Source organism: Hyla sarda, chromosome 3, assembly GCF_029499605.1.
Source record: "Hyla sarda isolate aHylSar1 chromosome 3, aHylSar1.hap1, whole genome shotgun sequence".
NCBI classification, from domain to species: domain Eukaryota; kingdom Metazoa; phylum Chordata; class Amphibia; order Anura; family Hylidae; genus Hyla; species Hyla sarda.
Window position 1 is genome coordinate 240,574,042 of NC_079191.1, and position 25,117 is coordinate 240,599,158.

Here is a 25,117-nt window from a genome sequence, read left to right on the forward strand (position 1 = left end):
CCCACCTGTATCTGCTTCCGGCAGCGCTGGAGGTTCTGGCTCCCGACCACGGGAACAAAGATTGTGATGTCACGACTCCACCCCCATGTGACGTCATGCCCTGCCCCCTCAATGCAAGTCTATGGGAGGGCTCGTGACATCACACGGGGGGCAGAGTCGTGACTATCTTCCGTTCCCGTGGTCGGAAGCCAGAACCTCCAGCGCTGCTAGAAGCAGATACCAGGTGGGTGCTGCATGCTATATTGCGTGGGTCCCCAATGACGTGACCCCCGCGATCAGACATCTTATCCCCTATCCTTTTGGATAGGGGATAAGATGTCTAGGGGTGGAGTACCCCCTTTAAATCCCCACACTCTATCAACTGGCACAGATCTAGTATTGTGCTGCTGGTTCCCTCCGAGAATGTCAAATTGAGAGGTCTACCTACAGCCACCCAGTCTTAGTTGTGTCTGATCATGGGGCTTATGGTAAAGGTTGGAGATTATCCTGAAGATTCCTGAAGTTCCCACCAGACTCGCCACAAGTATTATCCCTATCCAGCTGAGGAGCTCCAAGGTTGAGTGTATTGTAGGCTTCACCGGTTCGAGACAGTTTCTACCTCATTCAGAAACTCCCTTTGTAGCTGGTCTTATTGGAGCCCCTCAGCCTTCTCTCCCTGCTCTGCCTGCAGAACCTTTTTACAGTGAGACTGATGGATCCAGGTGTTCCTCTCAGCTATCCTTATTGCCGTAGAGGTGGTTAGTAGGACTTGGTAGGGACCCTCCTACTTAGGTGAATGCCAGGGTTTCTTGATCACTTTTATGAGGACCCAGCGTCCAATCTGAATCTTTTCTTCCTCTAAGTTCACCCTCTGGAATGGAACAAACAAATTTTTTAGTTTTAGCAATCTAGACATGTATTCTGCTAAAGTTCTTACTGCTTCCTAAATGGGAGTCTCTCTTTGTACCAAAGGTATCTTGTAAAGTCTACCATACTTAATTTCAAAGGGGCTCAACCCATTTTTGGTGGGTGTGATGTGCATGCTCAAAACAGCTAAGGGCAAACAGTACTCCCAATTGTTCCCTATCTCTTTCATAGCTTTTCTCAATTTGCTTTTTAGTTTGCCGTTATGTCTTACTACAAGTCCTGCTGACTGGGTGGTGGTAAGCACAGTGATGTTTCACTTCTATACCCATTACTACTATTAAACATTACTAATGTTTTATAGTTTGGTTTACAAAATGTGGGCCATTATCACTATAGATCTTTTCTGGAATCCCAAATCGTGGAATGACAGCAGAGAGGAGGAGGCTTGGCACCAGAGTGTAGATTGTATGGGATAACTGTAGGAGTGGTAAGTTGAGGGTGTCCGTTGGACCTGGAATAGGGGTGTAGTCCTCCCAATAGAGTTGTCTTCCTTCAATAGATATCGGGACATCCAAAAATGCTACTTATTGAAGGAAGGCAACTTTTTACAAAAGGATACAGGAAACCCTCCGCACCTCTACTGTATTTACACCATGATTCCTTTCACTCGCCGCACACGTAAGAAGCCATCCCTTTCAGCCAATTTCTATGACTGAAGAAAATTAATAGCAACACATCTGATTTCGAGCAACAATCCGATGACTTGAGATGACATTTGATATCGAGAGGGTATCCAGCCCATACTGTCAATCATGCCTTCCAAAAAAGTCATACTCCAGAGAGGACCTAATTTATAAAAGCAAAAGAAAGAAAGGACAGAATGAGAATCTCTGTACATTCTCCTTCAAATATAACAATTTGGCACTTGAGATTTGAAGATCCATCGCCAGACACTGGCACTTAATTGGGGACGATCCTGCACTACATGAAGTTGCAATGAGGAAGCCACTAGTCACTTATAGTAGGAGCACAACCATAAAAAAAAATAAACTGGTCAGAAACAAGTTCAGTATGGGATCCATCGACCCCGAAAAAAGACTTTGCGTGATCTTCCTTCCTTACAAGGGAATCACAAATGTGGAAGATGCTCCTCCTGTCAGCACATGCTTACAGGCAGGAACTTTAAGATGGGCGGATTAGACATGTGTCAACGATTTAGTTACCTGCAGAACCCCTTACGTAGTTTACTGCTTCATGTGCCCCTGCGGACAGTTCTATGTAGGATCTACTATAAGACCCCTGTTTATGAGGATACGTGAGGACTTTGGGTCCCCAGCTTAGCACAGCATATAAGTGACATGCATGGCAGATCCACGACTTGCCTGTTGCAAAGAGAAGCTAGGATAATATCCAGAAGCAGAGCCACTGGGCCTCTCGGACTTAATGAAGGAAATTAATTTGGTGCATTTATTTAATTTGTGCTCTTTTTCCTTTTCAGCTGGTTTCTTTTCTCTTTCTTGTCCCTGCTCCATAGACTCGGAATGTTTTTGGGTTAGTCAAACATTCTTCAATTTCCAGGGACGTTTAGTTTATTTCCCTTTTTTTATTTTCCTGTTTTTAGGTGGGGACTCAGGAACATAGCGTTCACTGTTTCCCCACTTGCGATTGAGGGGGCACAGGCATCGTGGATGTACTGTCAACCCCCTCTCGCCAACTATCATCGCCTGGGGTTGTACCTAATGGGTCCGGGTCCCCCTACATTCCCTGCTTTGTCTCGCTGTTACAGCCCGGCATGATGCAGGTGACTAAAAGCTGACTGAAGACTTCATTAGGCAAGTTCTTCAGACTGAGGTGAGTATTTTCCCCCTCTTTTCCTTTAGGTTTAGGACTCTCAACTCTGGAGACCCCCCTTTCTGAGCCCACTCTTTATTATTTTTCTTTCAGGGAATCCCTGCCCTATTTTTACCGTGAATATCCTTCTTTCATTCTGTACAAAGGGGAGGGATGTTTTGGCAGTGGTGTAGGACCGTATGGCACTGTTCTTCCTCCTGGCTGGCGTTGCTTGTGTGCGAACAACGGCACACACTTGGAGCGCTTATCTCCCTCCTGGCGCTGCCTGTTTCAGGCGCCGGGACAGCCTGAGAGCACGGTCCCTCTCTTGGCCAGCGCTGCTTCCTCACAGCCGCCGATGTATGTCGGAGCGCAGCTTTCATTTCTGCCCTCCGCTTACAGCCTCCCTCCTTCTGCGGCTGGACCTGCTTCGGTCGCGCGTGGGCTCCGTTTTTAAGCCCCACCCACTTGCGTCCGGCGGGCTTTTTGCCTTCTATCATATTCAGGCCCGCGAATTGCCGGTCCAATCTGCCAGTCAGCGCTCAGGGAGTGCGGCAGCACATTCTCAGGATCAAAAGGAGGCGCCCTAGCTGTAGACCCGGCCCCCTTTTGTCTTTTCTCTCCTCAGCTGCAAGTTCTCAGCTGCTCCCTCAGGACACAGACGCCGGGTGAGATTGTTTCATCTTTTTCACTATGTCCGTGCGCAGAACTGTCCCTCCCTCTAGATAGGTATCTGAAACTCTTGTCACTTATTACACTTGCAAGGGCTGTAATGCAAAAATGTCGGTCCCCTCTAAGCCCACGTGCACCACTGCAGTTCCTTATTACCTCAAAATAAGGCTCGCAGTACTGCTTCCCGGCACAAGTCAACCTCTGGTCGGTCCTTTCGAACCTTTGGTGCCAGTAGGGGGGCCAGGCAGGTGCCTTCGCGGAACAAGAAGGCTCCCTCCTTCCAGACCCGTCCATCCTGGAAATCGGACAACCGTTCCGGATGTTTTGTGGCCAAAATGGGCACCCGCAAACCTACTTCTGCCTGAAGGGACGCCCCCACCCGTGTTTTTTTTTTTCTCGGGTGGGAGGTCATCTCTTGCTCTTCCAGGAGGCCTGGACCGCGCATGTGCAGGACTCCTGGGTCAGGGACGTGTTATCCTCCCTGCCAGGGGATCACTTTTTTTTTCTTTCCCGAGCCCCCCTGGTCCCCCTCTCTGGCAAGGGCTTTTTGGGATGTGCTACAGTCCCTCCTCCTCCAGGGAGTCATTGTCCCGGTTCCTCCCAGGTAACGTTTTTGAGGTTTTTTATTCCAACCTTTTCGTGGTCCCCAAGAAAGAGGGTTCTCTACGCCCAATCTTGGATCTGAAGCGCCTCAACCAGCATCTTCTCCTTCGCCATTTGCGCATGGAGTCTCTCCGTTCGGTCACGGTGACCATGGATCAAGGGGAGTTACTTTCTTCGGTGGACATCAAGGATGCTTACCTCCACGTTCTGATTTTACCAGGACACCAGAAGTACCTCCGCTTTGCTGTCCTGGAAGGCCATTTTCAGTTTGTGGCTTTCCCCTTCGGCCTGGCCACTGCTCCGAGGGTCTTCACCAAGGTCTTGGCAGCGGTGATCGGCCTTCTAGGGATCAGAGGTTTCTGTGATTCCTTACTTGGACGACCTCCTGATCAAGGCTCCAACCAGAGCCCAGAATCTGGAAAGTCTCACCCTCTCACTTCAGGTCTTGTCTCGTTTCGGCTGGATGGTTAATCAGGACAAGTCAACCTCTCTCCCACCCAGTCCCTGGAATTTTTGGGCCTCCAGTTCAACACGATGTCTGCCAGGATTCAGCTCCCGCCGGACAAGCGGTTGACTCTCTCTTGTCAGGGGTTCGCACACTTTGGGACCCTACCCCGGTTTCCATTTGCTTTTGCATGGAAGTCCTGGGTCGGATGGAGGCCGTTCCGTTCGCTCAGTTTAATTTCAGACCCCTTCAACTGTCGATTCTATCCCGGTGGGACAGGTCTCCTTTTGTCTCTCGATTTGCAGGATTGTCCTTCCTCTGACGTCTCACCGGTCCCTTCTGTGGTGGCTTCGCTCCCCCCTACTTCTTCAGGGGCACTCCTTCCTGCCTCTCCACTGGCAGGTCTTTACGACGGATGCCATCCTTTCGGGTTGGGGGGTGTTTTCCGGGACCAGACGGTCCAGGGCCTTTGGTCCCACCCGAGAAGCCCTTCTCCCAATCAACATATTGGAGCTGAGGGCAATCTATCTCTGCCTGTTAAATTGGGAGATCCTTCTTCAGGGCCACCCTGTTCGTGTCCAGTCGGACAACTCCACTGCTGTGGCGTACATCAATCGCCAGGGCGGCACTCGCAGCTCTGCAGTGGTGCCCGAAGTAACCAAAATTCTCCTCTGGGTGGAACTCAAGGTTCCAGCCATCTCGGTGATTCACATCCCGGGAGTAAACAACTGGGAAGCAGACTTTCCCAGCTGGTCCTCAGCCAACCTCAGCAAGTGGTCCCTTCATCCGGAGGTATTTGCGGAGATCTGCAACCTCTGGGGCACTTCAGATGTGGACCTCTTTGCATCCCGTCACAACCAGAAGGTACCCCTCTGTGACAAAGTCTCGGGACACCCGGGCTCTGGCCGTGGATACTCTGGTGATTCCTTGGTCAGGCTTTGCCCTACCCTATCTGTTCCCTCCACTTCCTCTCCTTCCCAGGGTCTTGAGGAAGCTCAAAGCAGAGGTCACTCCAGCCATTCTCGTGGCTCCAGACTGGCCTCGGAGGGTGTGGTACGCCAACGTGATCAGACGATGACGTACAGCTGCGCCTCCCGCTTCGTCCAGACCTTCTCTCTCAGGGTCCCCTGTGCCACCCCAATTTACCATCACTGCATTTGATAGCGTGAAGGTTGAGACCGTGGTTCTAAGGGCCCGAGGTTTCTCAACCCATGCTCAGGGCGCGAAAGCCCTCCTCCACGAAGGTCTACCACCGTACCTGGCGGTCTTATTTTCGTCTGTGTGAATGTCTTTTTCTCCAGTTGTGTTTTCCCTTCCCCGACTCCTTTCCTTTTTGCAGTCGGGGCTGGAGCAACAATTGGCTCTCGGCTCCCTGAAGGGTCAGGTTTCAGCCCTTTCCATTCTCTTCCAGCACCCTCTGGTGTCCGATTCTCATGTTCGGACTTTCCTTCAGGGAGTGGCCCACCAGACCTCTCCTTACAGGTCCCCTACACCACCTTGGGATCTGAACTTGGTCCTGGTTGCCCTGCAGGGCACTCCCTTTGAACCCCTCAGGGAGGTTTCCCTTCATCTCCTTTACTGGAAGGTGGCGTTCCTTATTGCAATTACCTCTATCAGATGGGTTTCAGAGCTGGCAGCTCTCTTGCTGCTCTCCCTTCTTGATCATCCACCAGGACAAGGTTGTTTTTCGTCCTTTACTCTTTTTAACCTAAGGTAGTTTCTGCCTTCCACCTCAATGAGGACATCGTCCTCCCATCCTTTTGCCCCGCTCCATCTCATCCCAAGGAGCGTTTGCTCCATAATCTGGATGTGGTGCAGGCTGTACGAACCTACCTCATTGTCACTTCTTTTCGTCAATGTGACTCCTTTTTTTGTTATTACGGACGGTCACAGTAAAGGACAACCAGCTTCAAAACATGTTTTCTTTTTGGGGGTGCCCTCTACCAACAGATAAAGGGTACCGCTATGGGGACCACATGTGCACCTTCTTTTGCAAATTTATTTCTTGGGTGGTGGGAGCGCACTTAAGTTTTTGGGGATGGAGTAATTTCACCGTACACTGGGCACATTTCTTTTTGGGGGAGATACATTGATGATATTTTAACTTTTTGGGATGGGGACGTTGTTTTATTTCAGGAATTTGTCACCAAACTGATAACCAAATTGGTATGAGATTCACCACTGAAGTAGGAGGCAAGTCCATCAATTTCCTAGATATAACAATCTACATTGATGAAAATGTGAGAATTCAAACATATATAGGAAGCCAACATCTACGAACAGCTTGCTCCATTGGAGAAGCTGGCATCCTAATCCGCTCAAACGAGGTATCCCCATCGGGCAATATTTAAGAGCAAGGAGAAATTGTTCTGATGATACCAACTTCAAAAAGGAAAGCAATAACCTTATGGCTAGCTTTATAGAGAGGGGTTACCCCAAAAAGTATATGCATTAGGCATTCTTTAGAGCAGCCAATTCGAAGAGACCTGACCAACAGGACACCAACCATGGATACACAAAAAAAGATCATAAGGTGTATTTGAACATATGATGGATATAGCAACAGAGTTACCCAGATTTTGAGAAGGCATTGAGAAACGCTGACATCTGATTCGGACCTACGGGAAAAGATAGGCGAGGGCCCCAACATAACATACCGATGAGGGGCCAATTTATGTGACCTGTTGGTCCACAGTCACCACCAAGAAGATATCCAACAGAGTGAAACTTGGTTACCCAAGCCACCTAATGGTTCGTACTCATGTGGGCATTGTGCATCTTGCATATATATGCCAAAGATTAAAACCTTCATGAATCCATCAGACAACAGGCATTATGAAATAAGACAATTCATAAACTGCAGCTCGAAAAATGTTATATATGTGGCAATGTGTCCTTGTCCTCTCATATATATTGGCAAAACAACACAAGATTTGAGGAAACGTATTAGCAAACACATGAGTACGATCAAAACCGGGATGGACGTGCCTCTGACAAAAGCACCAGGACAAACTTGAGAGCCTAAAATTTTGGGGCCTTAGACAGATAATATATGGCCCTAGAAAAGGCAGTATAGACAAAATGTTGCTAAAGAAGAAGCCAAGTGCATTTACAGGCTGAATAGCAGAAATCCACATGGATTGAATGAAGGCTTCTCCTCTGCGTTCTTGGAATAAAAACTATGAATTACGTGAATAATTTTACCCAAATTATGTAGATCTGCAGGCATTAAGATTATAAATACTTTTAATCTAATTTTCCACATCCCATTTTTACATACGTTCCATATTTAATGTCATGATATTACAATAACAGATCTAGTGAGAAATTGATGTACAGATGACTAAAATGATATACTTACCATAAGAATTAACTGAAGAACTGTATATTCAGCATCTATAGGTAGAACAATCAAGAATACATATATTCAAAAATATAACATGCACAAAGATCTAAAATGAAAATGATGCACAGATGATTAGAATAATATACTTAACAGAAAGAATCAACTGAAGAACTGTATTCAGCATCTATAGCATAGTTAAGAACACAAATATACATAAATAGGAATAAACTATGAGGAATTCACTATAGGATTTAATGGAGAACACCTAAAACATTATACTATCATATGTCTAATTTATATTTTAGATACGACATAATAAAGTCACAAAAAAATTTCACTGTATACATCTTAGCATGTAGATGCAAAGTACAGGCACTAATTAAGGTAGATGTAAAGTACATGCACTAATAATATGGTACATATATCTATATTGTGTGATTTGAAAATGATAAAATGTAATATCTTCAAAGCTACACAATCACCAAATTCTCACAGTCCAAAGACACATGTATTAGTATCTATCAGTAAATGATTACGTATCCTCCAAGCTCCACAATATACGTACCAGTACACTACTAAAATTATTCTAAGTCCACGTTCTTACAGACAAATGACACTAAGTTCAGAATCATGCGCCGAGCGCCCGATATAGAGCATTGATACTAAGTTTGAAATCATGCGCAGGGCGCCCATAGCGGAGTAATAGCTCCAAAGTGATGCGCAGATGTAAACACAAGCGCCAGCAGCGGCTAAGTCTTTGAACATGCGCGGGACTTTATGAGAATTGGAACAGTGGACTGTGATTGGTCAAAAAACGCACAGGATGTGATGTGGAATCGAGACTATATAAGAGCCAGCAGACGCGAACGCCATCACTAGCCTAATGCTCCTTGACAAAGCCGAATCCATCGGCGAAACGTCGGACGGGCTACAGTAGTGATTTTAACTAGCAGAGTATAGTTCTGACAATATACATAGCACAATGCAAAACTGAGTGTACATTCCTCCTGTCAGTGACCGCTTTTTACATACGTTCCATATTTAATGTCATGATATTACAATAGATTATTGTACAGACAATTATATACGCAGCGAGTCATATGTCCATTGAAGAAGTGACATACATACAGATACCTATTACTAGTGCACCTGCACAAGATCGGAAGCACTCTGGGTTTTTTAATTCTGTTTGCACAGATTGGGATTTATGCTCTACGGAGCTCAATAAAGTTAAAAGGGGTTGTGCACTGCCCTACCTTTCGGAGCTCCGCTCGCAGCGTTACTTACGCTGTGTGCGGGCTTCCGTGTTCGTGGCCGCCCCCTCGTGACGTCACGCCTGCCTCCTCAACCAAAGTCTATGGGAAGGGGGTGTGACAGCAGTCGCACTCCCTTCCCATAGACTTTCGTTGAGGGGGCGGCCGTGAAAACGGAAGCCCGCACACCGCGTTCGGAGTAATGAACTTCCGTACGCTGCGAGCGGAGCTCCGAAAGGCAGGGCAGCGCACAACCCCTTTAAACTACACAGAAGTAGTGGGGGCATCTTAGTTTGGGGATTTAGTCTGAGGGTTCATCCCTCAGTTGTGTTGATATATTTACCCCGGAGCCTCTGGGAGATTGTATTTTGTTCAACCTGCTTTTTCGCGGTGGATCAGGTCTGCCATATCAGAAGCTTACCGTGGTAAAGGGAGGACCCCTCCCTTCAGGATTTCAGCACATTCCATGCATTCTGTCGGAGCTTCCTGGGCTCTCCGTAACAGGGCTTCGGCCTCACAAGTCTGTAAGTGGGCTACCTGGTCATCCTTGCACACTTTTACTAAATTCTACTTGGTTCATACCTTTGCATCCGCTGATGCTAGTCTGGGCCGTAAGGGGTTGCAGGCTGCGGTGGTCCAGCCTGCCCCCTGATTGGTTTCTGTGCCCACCCATGTGATGGCTTTGGTATGTCCCAAGATCTGTCCCCAATGGAGCCGATAAGAGAAAAGGAGATTTTTTTGTTCTTACCGTAAAATCCTTTTCTCGGAGAATCCATTGGGGGACACAGCTCCCACCCTTTCTTTGGTGTTCCTGGTTTGGTTAACTGTCCGAGGGTGTGTTCAGTTATTTTTTGTTCTGTGGTTACCTTGGACGGTACTTGGACTAAACTGATTACCTCAGGCTTTGTAGGCGGGTATATACTGCTGGGAGGAGCTGACTTTTTTGTTACCATAGTGTCAAGTCTCCTAGCAACAAGAGCATATACCCAAGGTCTGTGTCCCCCAATGGATCCTCCGAGAAAAGGATTTTACGGTAAGAACAAAAAATCTCCTGTTCACCAGTTATCCTTGCAGGTGTTCATCAGGACATCGGTCCAGCTCTAGTATGTTTGCGCATGCTCCCTGGCTACCCGCCAGCTGTTGGGCTACAAGCTTTTGTTTTGTTTACCTGTTGCCATGACTCCGGACCTGCCATGACTCCCTGCGGAGACCATGTCTATTTAACATGGTGGCGTTTGCAACAGCAGGGATAATGCTACTCTATTAGGCCAAATAGCACATGTAGAGGTAATAAATCCACACAACAAAATAACCCTAGGGGGTTTAATAACCTCTAAATTACATGTGCTACAAATACTAAAACTTAACTTTTATTGCTCTTATATAGACATATAACAGAAAAGGTGAGAAACACACGATTAGAATTCCAGTTCCACTAATCTCAGTTAGGTATCTGAAAACCAGCACTATGGGTCATAGCCAATATGACCACCATGGATTCTCAACAGCTATTGACATTTTATATATCTATCTATATATATATATATATATATATATATTATGTGTGTGTGTGTGTTTTAATAATCTAGTGCCACACTCAGCAGCCCTGTGTCTCTTGCCACATAACTGAATCAGGGATCATATTGCCCTCCTTTGTATGCTGCGCAATGTGGACACTATGTTTGATTTTTATATATGTATATCACAATAAAGTGGAAATGTTGATGTCACTTTTACAGTGGTTCTCACATAAGAATGCTCAAACCACTTATATATGCGGCTAACAATTCCCTGTAACACTACTCCTGGTGGTTATATGGCACTCAATCACCGTAACCTGCTGTGCACCGCAGGTACAGCTACAAGGTTCACTGGCCTAATCTGACCCTACCGTGGGGATAGGCGTGACCAAGCAGTGTGTTTGATGAAACAGGACCGTCGCCGCTCCTCCCGCAGCTCCTGGAGCTGTGTCCTCTTCGTTCTTCCCGTGTGATGTAACTGCACTGTGATGTTCCTAATAAAGTCCCTCCACATTTGCTGAACTAAGGGTGAGTGCGTCTCTTCTCATTTCTCCATATACCAAATAGTGGAATGATGTCTTTTAGTAAAGCTTTAGATACTGTTAGGGCATCAGCACTTCCTGTGGGAAATACTTCTACCCATTTGGTCAATGCATCAATTATAACTAGGCCATATTTCTTTATTTCACAATTAAGTTCAATAAAATCCATATAAATGTGTTGGAATGGATATTCTGGGGTTGGGAATTTGCCTCTCATCGGTCTAATGTCCCCTTGTGGATTGTGTCTTGCACATATTGGGCATTGGGCACAAAACTTTTTTGAGTGGTTTGTGAAGCCGTACGCTGTTACCACTTTATTTAGTATCTCTTTCATCCCCCTGTTTGACACATGTGTTACTCCATGAGTCAATAATGCTGCATATTAAAATAAAGACTTTGGCAGGACTGGTTTACCCTCTGTGGAGGATTATATGCCCTCCCAGAGAGTACATCCTTTTTGTGACCCACAGTTGTCTTTCAGATGGGGGAGCGTGACTTTGCATGTCTTTCAGGATTGTATAGTCTAACTGCATAGTCTCTTGTTGTACCAACATTTGTGTTGGTTTATTGGCTGCTAGTTTAGCGGCCTCATCTGCCTTTCTATTCCCCAAAGAGATTGGGTCTTTGTAGGAGCCTGACATTTACCTATTGCCAGCTGACTTGGAAGCTGGATAGCATTAAAGGGGTACTCCGGTTGTTTTTTTGCAATATACATGTGTTATATGTTTTGGCAGCATGTGTGTGTTTTTCTTACCTGTGTGTTGGGCAGGAAGTTCTGTAGTTCAGAGTGTTTTCTTTTACTGTTGTCCACAGTGGCCATGTTCTGAATCTGCTGGTGGACAAGATGTCATAGTTGTTTTTTTTTCTCTGACTGCATGAGAGAAATAAGTTACACCCCCTCATCTCCCCCCTTCAGGAGGTCTGTATGAGAAGCCATAGTACACAGCTCCACACCTCCCCTCCCCCTTCTCTGTCTTAATAATAATAATTTAATAATAATAATTTTTTTATATAGCACCTACAGATTCCGCTCTGTCTTCTGAAGATGCAGGTCTGCACAGGAGAAGGAACACAGATAAGATAAGAGTGTTATCTGAAGGGGAGGATGACAAGGTAGACGGACTGGGGATGTATAGACTGCAGGGGAATAAATCTCATACTGGGAATGATCTCTATATGTGAAGGGGGGGACTCCTGAATGACACATGCCGGGAGTTGTAGTCCCTGTTGTGTGTATATGCTAGTGTTTACAAACCAGTGTGCCTCCTGCTGTTGTAAAACTACAACTCCCAGCATGCCCTGACAGACTATGGGCATGCTGGGAGTTGTAGATTTGCAACAGCTGGAAGCACACTGGTTGGGAAACACTGTTCTAGCCTATTCAGCATACACATCATGTTACACCAGTGTTTCCCAACCAGTGTGCCTCCAGCTGTTGCAAAACTACAATTTTATTTAAATACAAGACGCTCATATTATGCTATAACTTCTTTTACTTTAAACTCAGCAGCAAAAGAAAGTGTATTAATACATGAAGAAAAAACTTTAAATATGAGCATGGCGTAATCAACCATGCTACCATATATATTATCCAATCAGAGTCCAGTATAGAACATATAGGTGACAGTTGATGTGATATCTTCCTCTTCTTTTGCTGCTCAGCAGTTAGATCAGACGAGTATATGCTTTCTCCTCAAATAATTTTCCTATATTGTTCATATTTCAATATATTGCATAATTTTGATGTATATTTGATTTATTTATATATCAATTTATTATATATGGCTTGTGGTATTTTCAGTATTTTACTGATTTAATTTTTTCTCTATATTTACCCTAAATCTTGCTCATCTTTATCTTTTAATAAAATTCATTTTTTCCCTCTCCTTTCCAACCTTCCCCTTCTTCCCTTGCCCCCCCCCCCATGTATATAAGTCCCTGTATTCCATTTCATTGCGATTTCCTTCTCATTTAACCTTTCCGGGCCCCAGGGCGTATGGAAACGCCCTGCATTACGAGTCCTTAAGGACCGAGGGCGTATCCATACGCCCGTGGGAAATCCGGTCCCCACCGCTAGCCGGTTGGGGACCGGAGCCGGATGCCTGCTGAAATCATTCAGCAGCCACCCCGGCACATCGCCCAGGGGGGTCCTGAGACCCCCCCCCATGTCGGCGATCTGAGAAAATCGCATGTCAATTCAGACATGCGATTTTCTCCAATTCAGGGCTGATCGGGTCTTTGGTGACCCGATCACCTGGAAAATAGGGCTGATCGGAGCTGTCAGCAACAGCCCCGATCAGCCTAAGGGATAGGAGTGAGGTCGCAAAGCTGCGATCTCCTCCTATCCCCTGCCATTAGTCAGAACGGAGTTCTGACCAATGGCAGCGCAGGACAGGGGGTTGCCATGGCAACCCCCCGTTCTGCCCGCTCCTGGATGTCGAGGGCATCTGGGAAGAAGATGGAGGAGAAGATGCCTGGGGACCTGGGATCTTTGCTGGAGCCTGCTGGATCCTTGCTCAGGTAGGGAATCGACGGGGGGAGGGGAGAATTGAAAGTGAAAGTAAAACGATCTTTACTGTGGCAACCAATAGGAAGGCCAAACTGCAACTCCCAGCATGCCCAGACAGCCAAAGGCTGTCTGGGCATGCTGGGAGTTGTAGTTTTGCAACATCTGGAGGGTCACAGTTTGGAGATCACTGTTACAGTGGTGCCCAAATGGTAGCCCTCCAGATGTTGCCAAATTACAACTCTCAGCATGCCTAGACTGCCCAGGCATGCTGGGAGTTGTAGTTCTGTAACATCTGTCCCTTCAGCTTTAGCAATTTTCATGACATTTTTGAAAATTGCTGCTCTACTTTGAAGCCCTCTAATTTTTTCAAAAAGCAAAAATATGTCCATTTTATGATGCCAACATAAAGTGGACATATTGTATTTGTGAAGAAAAATAAAATTTATTTGGAATATCCATTTTCCTTACAAGTAGAGAGCTTCAAAGTTAGAAAAATGCAAAATTTTCTAAATTTTCATGAAATTTGGGGATTTTTCACCAAAAAAGGATGCTATTAACGCCGAAAATTTACCACCTAAATAAAGTAGAATATGTCAGGAAAAAACTATCTCAGAATAAGAGTATTCGGTAAAAGCGTTTTCGCGTTATTAATTCGTAAAGTGACGGTGGTCAGAATTGCGAAAAAGGGCTCAGTCCTTAAGGTGAAAAAGGGCTGCGTCCTTAAGGGGTTAAACTTTCCGATTTTATAATAGTATTTGTACATATATCTTTGTTATAGATTACCTGTTTTCATCGTTCCGGTCCTATTCTTCGTCTCTTCTGACACAGGGGACCGCGTCGGTATTTCTTATTCCCCGCTGTCTTCTTTTTCTCCTGCGTCACCGCCGCCATCTTCTTTCTCTCCGAGATCACGTCCGTTGATCTCACGAGACTTCGCAGTGGAGTGGTTCTCACCCATTTTAGGCGGGAAATCCTGTCACTCACGGAGCGGCAGCGAAGTGTACGGACGTATACCTTGTTACCTAGTAACGATATCTGTGGAAACAAATTGTTTTGCCTAATTTAACTTTTTGGGCTTCCTAAAAGTTGTGGTCTTAGACTACCACCTTGTGGTGATTTTTATTATTTCACTTTGCCAATTTTATTTAAAAAAATAATTTTACCTCACAAATTGCCTCATTAATTTAGAGGTCATCTACAGTGACTCTGTTAGTCCTCTAGTTATACTAATATTTTGTGGACATCTTTTGTTTAATTTGGCAGTATGACTGACGAAATCAGACCTCAAACTGTTGAACCTGCTAACAGGGATCTCATCCAGGCTATGGTTGATGACTCTGTGGCACGTTCTGTCACCACGGCTATTAAATCTGCTGTATCTGTGTTACAGGATTCTGTTGACAAATCCATTAATAGGGCTCTCTCTCTCTCCCTGGCCCGTCTCATGAAGTAGTCAGACCATGTACCCCTTCTGACTATTACTGGTCCCCGGAAGACTCTGTCTCCAAATTGGCTAGGGGATTTCAAATTCATAAGAAAGCCACTTGTAAAAGGCACTATACCACTGACGGCACTATACCACTGACTAATATAGCGGATAAAGGGTTACACCAAGACGCCCCTCATGATAACAGACCTATTTCAGGTCAACCTGACTGTGTTATTACAAAACACACCATACCCTCTGCCCAAGAGGAAGACAATACAAATGGGGCTCAGAACGCCGCCAAGTGGACTAAACCCAATTCTTTTATTGAAATTGAATCTGAGGATTCTGACGACTCTCAAGAGTACGTAGATGTCCACCAGGACCCAGAATATTTGTGATGACAATGCTGAAATAATGGATGACGCCATCCCTGAGGATTTGGCGGTCTTAGAGGCTGACCAATCCTACTTTGACCCAGCACTTATTCGCCACCCCAGATCCGGGGAATGGCTTCCTGCTCCTCTGGTAGCCAAGTTTATCTCCTCTAGGACTTTCAAGAGCCTTGACATGGCTACAAGAAATAAGTTGAAAGCGGAGTGTCCTAGACCGTCTCTTCCACATAACACCTCGGTTACTCCCGAGTTAGACCCCGTGTTGAATAAATTTATCAACAGGGGAAGTAAAAATCCCAAGAAAGGGATTGACAGGAGTTTTCGCTCCTGTCAGAACAAGCTTATGGACATGCTAGGTCCCCTGACCAAAATCGTGGATATCGCTGAGGCGTCCAGATCCACTAAAACTCCAATGGATACCGACGTTGTGTTGGGCTGGGAACAGCGTGCGGTGTGTTTCTTTGGGAATGCAAACGCGGCACTCTCCGCAGAGCGTAAGAGGTCTTTTCTTATAAAGATAGACCCTCAGCTGACTAATTTGGCTTCCAATGAACCCCCTCGCCCCACCGAGGGCATGTTATTCAGGGAAGATTTTATAACCGAAATGGGCAAATATGTTGGTATGTTTTCATCCATTACTAAAGCCCAATCCTCTATCAAAAAAGTTTTTTCTAAACAAATTTTTGGCAGGGCCGGGAAAGGAAGGAGTCGCTTCCCCGGACGTTCCATGCCATCAAGAAGAGGCTCCTATCAACCTAGCCAGTCCTTACCTGCAGCACCGTCCAATCCATCTCCCTTCTTCCCCTATCGGGCCAGACCCTGGCGCGCTTGAGGTCAACGAGGTGTTCCACGGGCCAGACCTTATTCAGGTAAGTTTACCCATTTTTTCCCTACAGGTTCCATTGGGCGGAAGGCTCATTAATTTTTTTTTAAATTGGACTATGATTACATCCGACTCTTGGATACTCAATACTGTATCAGGTTTCCAAATAGAATTTGTTTGTCAACCTATGCAACATTCACTCCCTCATCCCATTCAATTTTCAGCTATAGATCAGAATCTGATCAACTCAGAGGTAAAAGACCTCTTTACGAAAAGGGCTATAATCCAAGTACCCTTAGACTCCACAGGTTTCATCAGCAACCTGTTCCTGGTGAACAAAAAAGACAGGGGTCACAGACCAGTCATCAATTTGAGACTACTCAACAATTATGTTGTGTACAGACATTTGAAGATGGAGGGCATCCATCTCTTAAGAGACCTATTACTAAAAGACTGGCTGATAAAAATAGACCTGAAGGACGCTTACTTGACAGTCCCAATTCATCCTTCTTCAAAGATTTTTCTCCAGTTCATCTGGAACAACATGAAGTGGCAATTCACTTGTCTCCCATTCGGCCTCTCCTCGGCCCCATGGTGTTTCACAAAACTATTTAAACCAATTGTTGCTCTATTAACCCCTTAAGAACCCAGGACGTACTAGAACATCCTGGCACCCTGGGCTTTAAGGACCCAGGACTTACTAGTACGTCCTGGGTTTTCTCCGGTCTCTGCTGCACCCCGGGCAGAGATCGGAAGCGAATGCCTGCTGAAATGCTTCAGCAGGCATCCAGGGAAAACGCCGAGGGGGGCCATGTAGGCCCTTGCGATCTGCGGCGATACCGGGCTGATCGGGTCTCTGGGACCCGACCGCCCGGTAATTTTGCATGATCCCGGCTGTCACAGACAGCCAGGACCATGCTAAAGAATAGGAGCGAGGTGGCAAGCCTGCCACCTCCTCCTATACCCTGGGATCCTTCGGTTAGTTAACCGACCAATCGCAGGGGGGGGGGGGGGCGGTTACTTCCTTGAAGTCCGGAGAGGACGGGAGGAAGACCGGAGGACGCGGCGGGGGACTGGGGAGTGCTGGGGCCCGACCCCGGTTCTTACCTCGTCCCTGAAGACCCGGATCCCGGCGGCAGAGACGGCGGCAGCGGCGACAGGTGAGTTCCTCTTCAGCCGCGGTCAGGCCCTTTACAGCAATGCACGTCGCCGTAAAGCGACATGCATTGCTGTAATGGGACCCTGTAAACTACAACTCCCAGCATGCCCAGACAGCCCTTGGCGTCTGGGCATGCTGGGAGTTGCAGTTTTGCAACATCTGGAGGTCCACAGTTTGGAGACCACTGTGCCCTTCCAGATGTTGCAAAACTACACATCCTCAGCATGCCCTTACTGTCCAGGCATGCTGGGAGTTGTAGTTCTGTAACATCTGCCCTTCAGATGTTGCAGAACTACAACTCCCAGCATGCCTGGACAGTTTTGGCATACTGGGAGTTGTAGTTTTGCAACATCTGGAGGGCTGCGGCTTTGACACCACTACACAGTGGTCCCCAAACTGTTCTCCTCCAGCTATTGCGTAACCACTACTCCCAATATGCCCTTCGGCTGCCTGGGCATGCTGGGAGTTGTGGTTTTGCAACAACTGGAGGCACACTGGTTGGGAAACATTGTCTGTTTCCTAACTCAGTGTTACCCAACCCGTGTGCCTCCAGCTGTTGCAAAACTATAACTGCCAGCATGCACTGATAGACGATACATGCTGCGAGTTGTAGTTTTGCAACAGCTGGAGGTTTCCCCAACCCCCCCCCCCCCCCCCCTGTGAATGTACAGGGTACATTCACATGGTCAGGGGGCTTACAGTGAGTATCAGGCTGCAAGTTTGCGATGCAGCAAATTTTGCGCGGCAGCTCAAACTCGCAGCAGGAAACTCGCTGTAATCCCCCGCCCGTGTGACTGTACCCTAAAAACACTACACTACACTAACACAAAATAAAATAAAAAGTAAAAAACACTACATATACACATACCCCTACACAGCCCCCCATCCCAATAAAAATGAAAAACGTCTGGTACGCCACTGTTTCCAAAATGGAGCCTCCAGCTGTTGCAAAACAACAACTTCCAGTATTGCCGGACAGCCGTTGACTGTCCAAGCATGCTGGGAGTTTTGCAACAGCTGGAGGCACCCTGTTTGAGAATCGCTGGCGTAGAATACCCCTATGTCCACCCCTATGCAAATCCCTAATTCAGGCCTCAAATGCGCATGGCGCACTCACTTCGGAGCCCTGTCGTATTTCAAGGCAACAGTTTAGGGTCACATATGTGGTATCGCCGTACTCAGGAGAAATTGCCTAACAAATTTTGGGGGGCTTTTTCTCCTTTCACCCCTTATGAAAAGGGGAAGTTGGGGTCTACACCAGCATGTTGGTGTAAAAAAATTTAATTTTACACTAACATGCTGGTGTTGCCCTATACTTTTCATTTTGACAAGAGGTAAAAGGGAAAAAAGCCCCCCAAAATTTGTAATGCAGTTTCTCCTGACTACGGAGATACCCCATATGTGGGCGCAAAGTGCTCTGGGGGCACACAACAAGGCCCAGAAGGGAGAGTGCACCATGTACATTTGAGGTGATTTGCACAGGGGTGGCTGATTTGTTTTGACAAACGCAAAAAAAAAAAACCCCACATGTGACCCCATTTCGGAAACTACACCCCTCACGGAATGTAATGAGGGGTGCAGTGAGAATTTACACCCCACTGGTGTCTGACAGATCTTTGGAACAATGGGCTGTGCAAATAAAAAATTTTGTACAGCCCACTGTTCCAAAGATCTGACAGACACCAGTGGGGGGTAAATGCTCACTGTACCCCTTGTTACGTTCCTCAAGGGGTCTAGTTTCCAAAATGGTATGCCATGTAGAGGTTATTTTGCTGTCCTGGCACCATAGGGGCTTCCTAAATGCGACATGCCCCAGAGCAAAATTTGCTCTCAAAAAGCCAAATATGACTCCTTCTCTTCTGAGCATTGTAGTTCGCCCGTAGTGCACTTCAGGTCAACTTATGGGGTACCTCCATACTCAGATGAGATGGGGTTACAAATTTTGGGGGGTATTTTCTGCTATTAACCCTTGCAAAAATGTGAAATTTGGGGGGAAACACACATTTTAGTGAAACAAAAAATTTTTTTTTTACATAAAAGTCGTGAAACACTTGTGGGGTATTAAGGCTCACTTAATTCCTTGTTACGTTCCTCAAGGGGTCTAGTTTTCAAAATGGTATGGCATGTGTTTTTTTTTGCTGTTCTGGCACCATAGGGGCTTCCTAAATGCAACATGCCCCCCAAAAACCGTTTCTGAAAAACGTACTCTCCAAAATCCCCTTGTTGCTTCTGAGCCCTCCACTGCGCCCGCCGAACACTTTACATAGACATATGAGGTATGTGCTTACTCGAGAGAAATTGGGCTACAAATATAAGTATACATTTTCTCCTTTTACCCCTTGTAAAAATTAAAAAATTGGGTCTACAAGAAAATGCAAGTGTAAAAAATGAAGATTGTGAATTTTCTCCTTCACATTGCTGCTATTCCTGTGAAACACCTAAAGTGTAAAGTAAAAACACGTAAATTTTATGATGCAAACATAAAGTAGACATATTGTATATGTGAATAAAATAAAATAAATATTTGGAATATCCATTTTCCTTACAAGCAGAAAGCTTCAAAGTTAGAAAAATGCTAAATTTTCAAATTTTTCATCAAATTTGGGGGTTTTTCACCAAGAAAGGATGCAAGTTACCACAAAATTTTACCACTATGTTAAAGTAGAATATGTCACGAAAAAACAATCTCAGAATCAGAATGATAACTAAAAGCATTCCAGAGTTATTAATGTTTAAAGTGACAGTGGTCAGATGTGCAAAAAATGGCCGGGTCCTAAGGTGTAAAATGGCTGGGTCCTTAAGGGGTTAAGAAGTCGAGGTGTACGTCTCATAATTTACCTCGACGATATTCTCCTTATGGCTGTCACGATGCCGGCTGGCAGGAGGTGGATCCTCTGTGCCAGAGAGGGATTGGCGTGGACCGTGCTAGTGGACCGGTTCTAAGTTACTACTGGTGTTCACCAGAGCCCGCCGCAAAGCGGGATGGTCTTGCTGCGGCGGTAGTAACCAGGTCGTATCCACTAGCAACGGCTCAACCTCTCTGACTGCTGAAGATAGGCGCGGTACAAGGGAGTAGACAAAAGCAAGGTCGGACGTAGCAGAAGGTCGGGGCAGGCAGCAAGGATCGTAGTCAGGGGCAACGGCAGGAGGTCTGGAACACAGGCTAGGAACACACAAGGGAACGCTTTCACTAGGCACAAGGGCAACAAGATCCGGCGAGGGAGTGCAGGGGAAGTGAGGTATACATAGGGAGTGCACAGGTGAAGACACTAATTGGAACCACTGCGCCAATCAGTGGCGCAGTGGCCCTTTAAATCGCAGAGACCCGGCGCGCGCGCGCCCTAGGGAGCGGGGCCGCGCGCGCCGGGACAGGACCGAGGGAGAGCGAGTCAGGTACGGAAGCCGGGGTGCGCATCGCGAGCGGGCGCCACCCGCATCGCGAATCGCATCCCGGCTGGAGGCGGTATCGCAGCGCACCCGGTCAGTGGATCTGACCGGGGCGCTGCCGTAGCGAGGATGTTGCGAGCGCTCCGGGGAGGAGCGGGGACCCGGAGCGCTCGGCGTAACAGTACCCCCCCCCTTGGGTCTCCCCCTCTTCTTAGAGCCTGAGAACCTGAGGACCAGACTTTTATCTAGGATATTGTCCTCAGGTTCCCAGGAACTCTCTTCAGGACCACAGCCCTCCCAGTCCACTAAAAAAAAAGTTTTTCCTCTGACCTTTTTGGAGGCCAGTATCTCCTTTACGGAGAAGATGTCTGAAGAACCGGAGACAGGAGTAGGAGAAATAAGTTTGGGAGAGAAACGGTTGATGATGAGTGGTTTAAGAAGAGAGACATGAAAGGCATTAGGAATACGAAGAGAAGGAGGAAGAAGAAGTTTGTAAGAGACAGGATTAATTTGGCACAAGATTTTGAAAGGACCAAGATAGCGTGGTCCCAATTTGTAGCTGGGAACACGGAAGCGGACATATTTAGCGGAGAGCCATACCTTGTCTCCGGGAGAAAAAATGGGGGGAGCTCTTCTTTTCTTATCAGCAAACTTCTTCATGCGTGATGAAGCCTGTAAGAGAGAATTTTGGGTCTCTTTCCATATGGTGGAAAGATCACAAGTTATTTCATCCACAGCAGGCAAACCAGAGGGCAAGGGAGTAGGGAGGGAGGGAAGAGGGTGACGGCCGTACACCACGAAAAATGGGGATTTGGAAGAAGATTCAGAGACTCTGAAGTTGTACGAGAATTCGGCCCATGGAAGAAGATCTGCCCAGTCATCCTGGCGGGAGGAAACAAAATGCCGTAAATAATCACCCAGGACCTGGTTAATTCTTTTTACTTGCCCATTGGATTGAGGATGATAAGCAGAAGAAAAGTTTAATTTAATCTTGAGTTGTTTACAGAGAGCCCTCCAGAATTTTGACATGAATTGGACGCCTCTATCCGAGACGATCTGCGTGGGCAACCCGTGAAGACGAAAAATGTGTACAAAAAATTGTTTTGCCAACTGAGGCGCTGAAGGAAGACCAGGAAGAGGAATAAAATGTGCCATCTTGGAAAATCGATCAACGACCACCCAAACAACAGTGTTGCCACGGGATGGGGGTAAGTCTGTAATAAAGTCCATACCAATCAGAGACCAAGGCTGTTCGGGGACAGGCAGAGGATGAAGAAGACCAGCAGGCTTCTGGCGAGGAGTCTTATCCCGGGCACAGACAGTGCAGGCCCGCACAAAATCAACAACATCCGTTTCCAGAGTCGGCCACCAATAGAAACGAGAGATGAGTTGCAAGGATTTCTTGATGCCCGCATGGCCTGCGAGATGGGAGGAGTGACCCCATTTGAGGATTCCGAGGCGTTGGCGTGGAGAGACGAAGGTCTTCCCTGGAGGAGTTTGCCTGATGGAGGCTGGAGAAGTGGAGATCAGGCAGTCAGGAGGAATGATGTGTTGCGGAGAGAGGTCTACTTCCGAGGCATCCGAGGAACGAGAGAGAGCATCGGCCCTAATGTTCTTATCGGCAGGGCGAAAGTGAATTTCAAAATTAAACCGGGCAAAGAACAGAGACCACCTGGCCTGGCGAGGGTTCAGCCGTTGGGCAGACTGGAGATAGGAGAGATTCTTGTGATCGGTGTAAATAATAACTGGAAATTTTGATCCCTCCAGCAGATGCCTCCATTCCTCAAGTGCTAATTTAATGGCCAGTAGCTCTCGATCCCCGATGGAGTAGTTCCTCTCCGCCGGAGAGAAGGTCCTAGAAAAAAAACCACAAGTAACAGCATGCCCAGAAGAATTTTTTTGTAGAAGAACCGCTCCAGCTCCTACTGAGGAGGCATCAACCTCCAATAGGAAGGGTTTAGATGGGTCAGGTCTGGAGAGCACGGGAGCAGAAGAAAAGGCAGACTTGAGCCGTTTAAAGGCGTCTTCCGCTTGAGGAGGCCATGACTTAGGATTGGCATTCTTCTTGGTTAAAGCCACGATAGGAGCAACAATGGTGGAAAAATGTGGAATAAATTGTCTGTAATAATTGGCGAACCCCAAAAAACGTTGGATAGCACGGAGTCCGGAGGGGCGTGGCCAATCTAAGACGGCAGAGAGTTTGTCTGGATCCATTTGTAGTCCCTGGCCAGAGACCAAGTATCCTAGGAAAGGAAGAGATTGACATTCAAACAGACATTTCTCCATTTTGGCATAAAGTTGATTATCTCGAAGTCTCTGAAGAACCATGCGGACATGCTGGCGGTGTTCTTCTAGGTTGGCAGAAAAAATCAGAATATCGTCCAGATACACAACAACACAGGAATATAAGAGATCACGAAAAATTTCATTAACAAAGTCTTGGAAGACGGCAGGGGCGTTGCACAGGCCAAAGGGCATGATCAGATACTCAAAGTGTCCATCTCTAGTGTTAAATGCCGTTTTCCATTCGTCCCCCTCCCTGATGCGGATGAGATTATAAGCACCTCTTAAGTCCAGTTTGGTAAAGATGTGGGCACCTTGGAGGCGATCAAAGAGTTCAGAGATAAGAGGTAGAGGGTAGCGGTTCTTTACCGTGATTTTATTAAGTCCGCGGTAGTCAATGCAAGGACGTAGGGAGCCATCTTTTTTGGACACAAAGAAAAATCCAGCTCCGGCAGGAGAGGAGGATTTGCGGATAAACCCCTTTTTTAAATTTTCCTGGATGTACTCAGACATAGCAAGAGTCTCTGGGGCGGACAGAGGATAAATTCTGCCCCGGGGTGGAGTAGTGCCCGGGAGGAGGTCAATAGGACAGTCATAAGGCCTGTGAGGAGGTAGAGTCTCAGCTTGTTTCTTGCAAAATACGTCAGCATAGTCCATATAGGCCTTAGGGAGACCGGTTACAGGGGGAACGACAGGGTCACGGCAGGGAGTACTGGGAACCGGTTTAAGGCAGTCCTTGAAACAAGAGGTACCCCAGCTCTTGATCTCCCCTGTGGACCAATCCAGGGTATGGGAATGGCGTTGAAGCCACGGTAGTCCAAGGAGAATTTCGGAAGTGCAATTGGGGAGGACCAAAAACTCAATTTTTTCATGATGAGGTCCGATGCACATTAGGAGGGGCTCCGTGCGGTAACGTATGGTACAGTCCAATCTTTCATTGTTAACACAATTGATGTAGAGGGGTCTGGCGAGACTGGTTACCGGGATGTTGAACCTGTTGATGAGAGAGGCCAAAATAAAGTTTCCTGCAGATCCGGAATCCAAGAAGGCCATAGTAGGGAAGGAGAAGGTAGATGCAGATATCCGCACAGGCACAGTAAGACGTGGAGAAGCAGAGTTGACATCAAGGACTGTTTCACCTTTGTGCGGAGTCAGCGTGCGTCTTTCCAGGCGGGGAGGACGGATAGGACAATCCTTCAGGAAGTGTTCGGTACCGGCACAGTACAGGCAGAGATTCTCCATGCGGCGTCGTGTCCTCTCTTGAGGTGTCAGGCGAGACCGGTCAACTTGCATAGCCTCCACGGCGGGAGGCACAGGAACGGATTGCAGAGGACCAGAGGAGAGAGGAGCCGGGGAGAAAAAACGCCTGGTGCGAACAAAGTCCATATCCTGGCGGAGCTCCTGACGCCTTTCGGAAAAACGCATGTCAATGCGAGTGGCAAGATGAATGAGTTCATGTAGATTAGCAGGAATTTCTCGTGCGGCCAGAACATCTTTAATGTTGCTGGATAGGCCTTTTTTAAAGGTCGCGCAGAGGGCCTCATTATTCCAGGATAGTTCAGAAGCAAGAGTACGGAATTGTATGGCGTACTCGCCAACGGAAGAATTACCCTGGACCAGGTTCAGCAGGGCAGTCTCAGCAGAAGAGGCTCGGGCAGGTTCCTCAAAGACACTACGAATTTCCGAGAAGAAGGAGTGTACAGAGGCAGTGACGGGGTCATTGCGGTCCCAGAGCAGTGTGGCCCATGACAGAGCTTTTCCAGACAGAAGGCTGACTACGAAAGCCACCTTAGACCTTTCAGTAGGAAACTGGTCCGACATCATCTCCAAGTGCAGGGAACATTGTGAAAGAAAGCCACGGCAAAACTTAGAGTCCCCATCAAATTTATCCGGCAAGGATAGTCGTAGGCCTGAAGCGGCCACTCGCTGCGGAGGAGGTGCAGGAGCTGACGGAGGAGATGATTGCTGAAGCTGTGGTAGTAGCTGCTGTAGCATCACGGTCAGTTGAGACAGCTGGTGGCCTTGTTGCGCTATCTGTTGTGACTGCTGGGCGACCACCGTGGTGAGGTCGGCGACAA

General features: G+C 47.0%; 1 long non-coding RNA gene across 2 annotated transcripts in view; it reads right to left on the minus strand.

Moving 5' to 3' along the window:
* Positions 1-352: 352 nt before the first annotated feature.
* LOC130362209 (uncharacterized) overlaps positions 353-25,117 on the minus strand; it is a 78,332-nt gene continuing 53,567 nt past the window's right edge. For both annotated transcript variants that reach the window (XR_008891319.1, XR_008891318.1), the window contains exons 3-4: positions 7,758-7,792; positions 353-850 (exon numbers count right to left, since the gene is read on the minus strand). This is a non-coding gene — a long non-coding RNA (uncharacterized LOC130362209). The remainder of the gene's footprint in view (positions 851-7,757; positions 7,793-25,117) is intronic.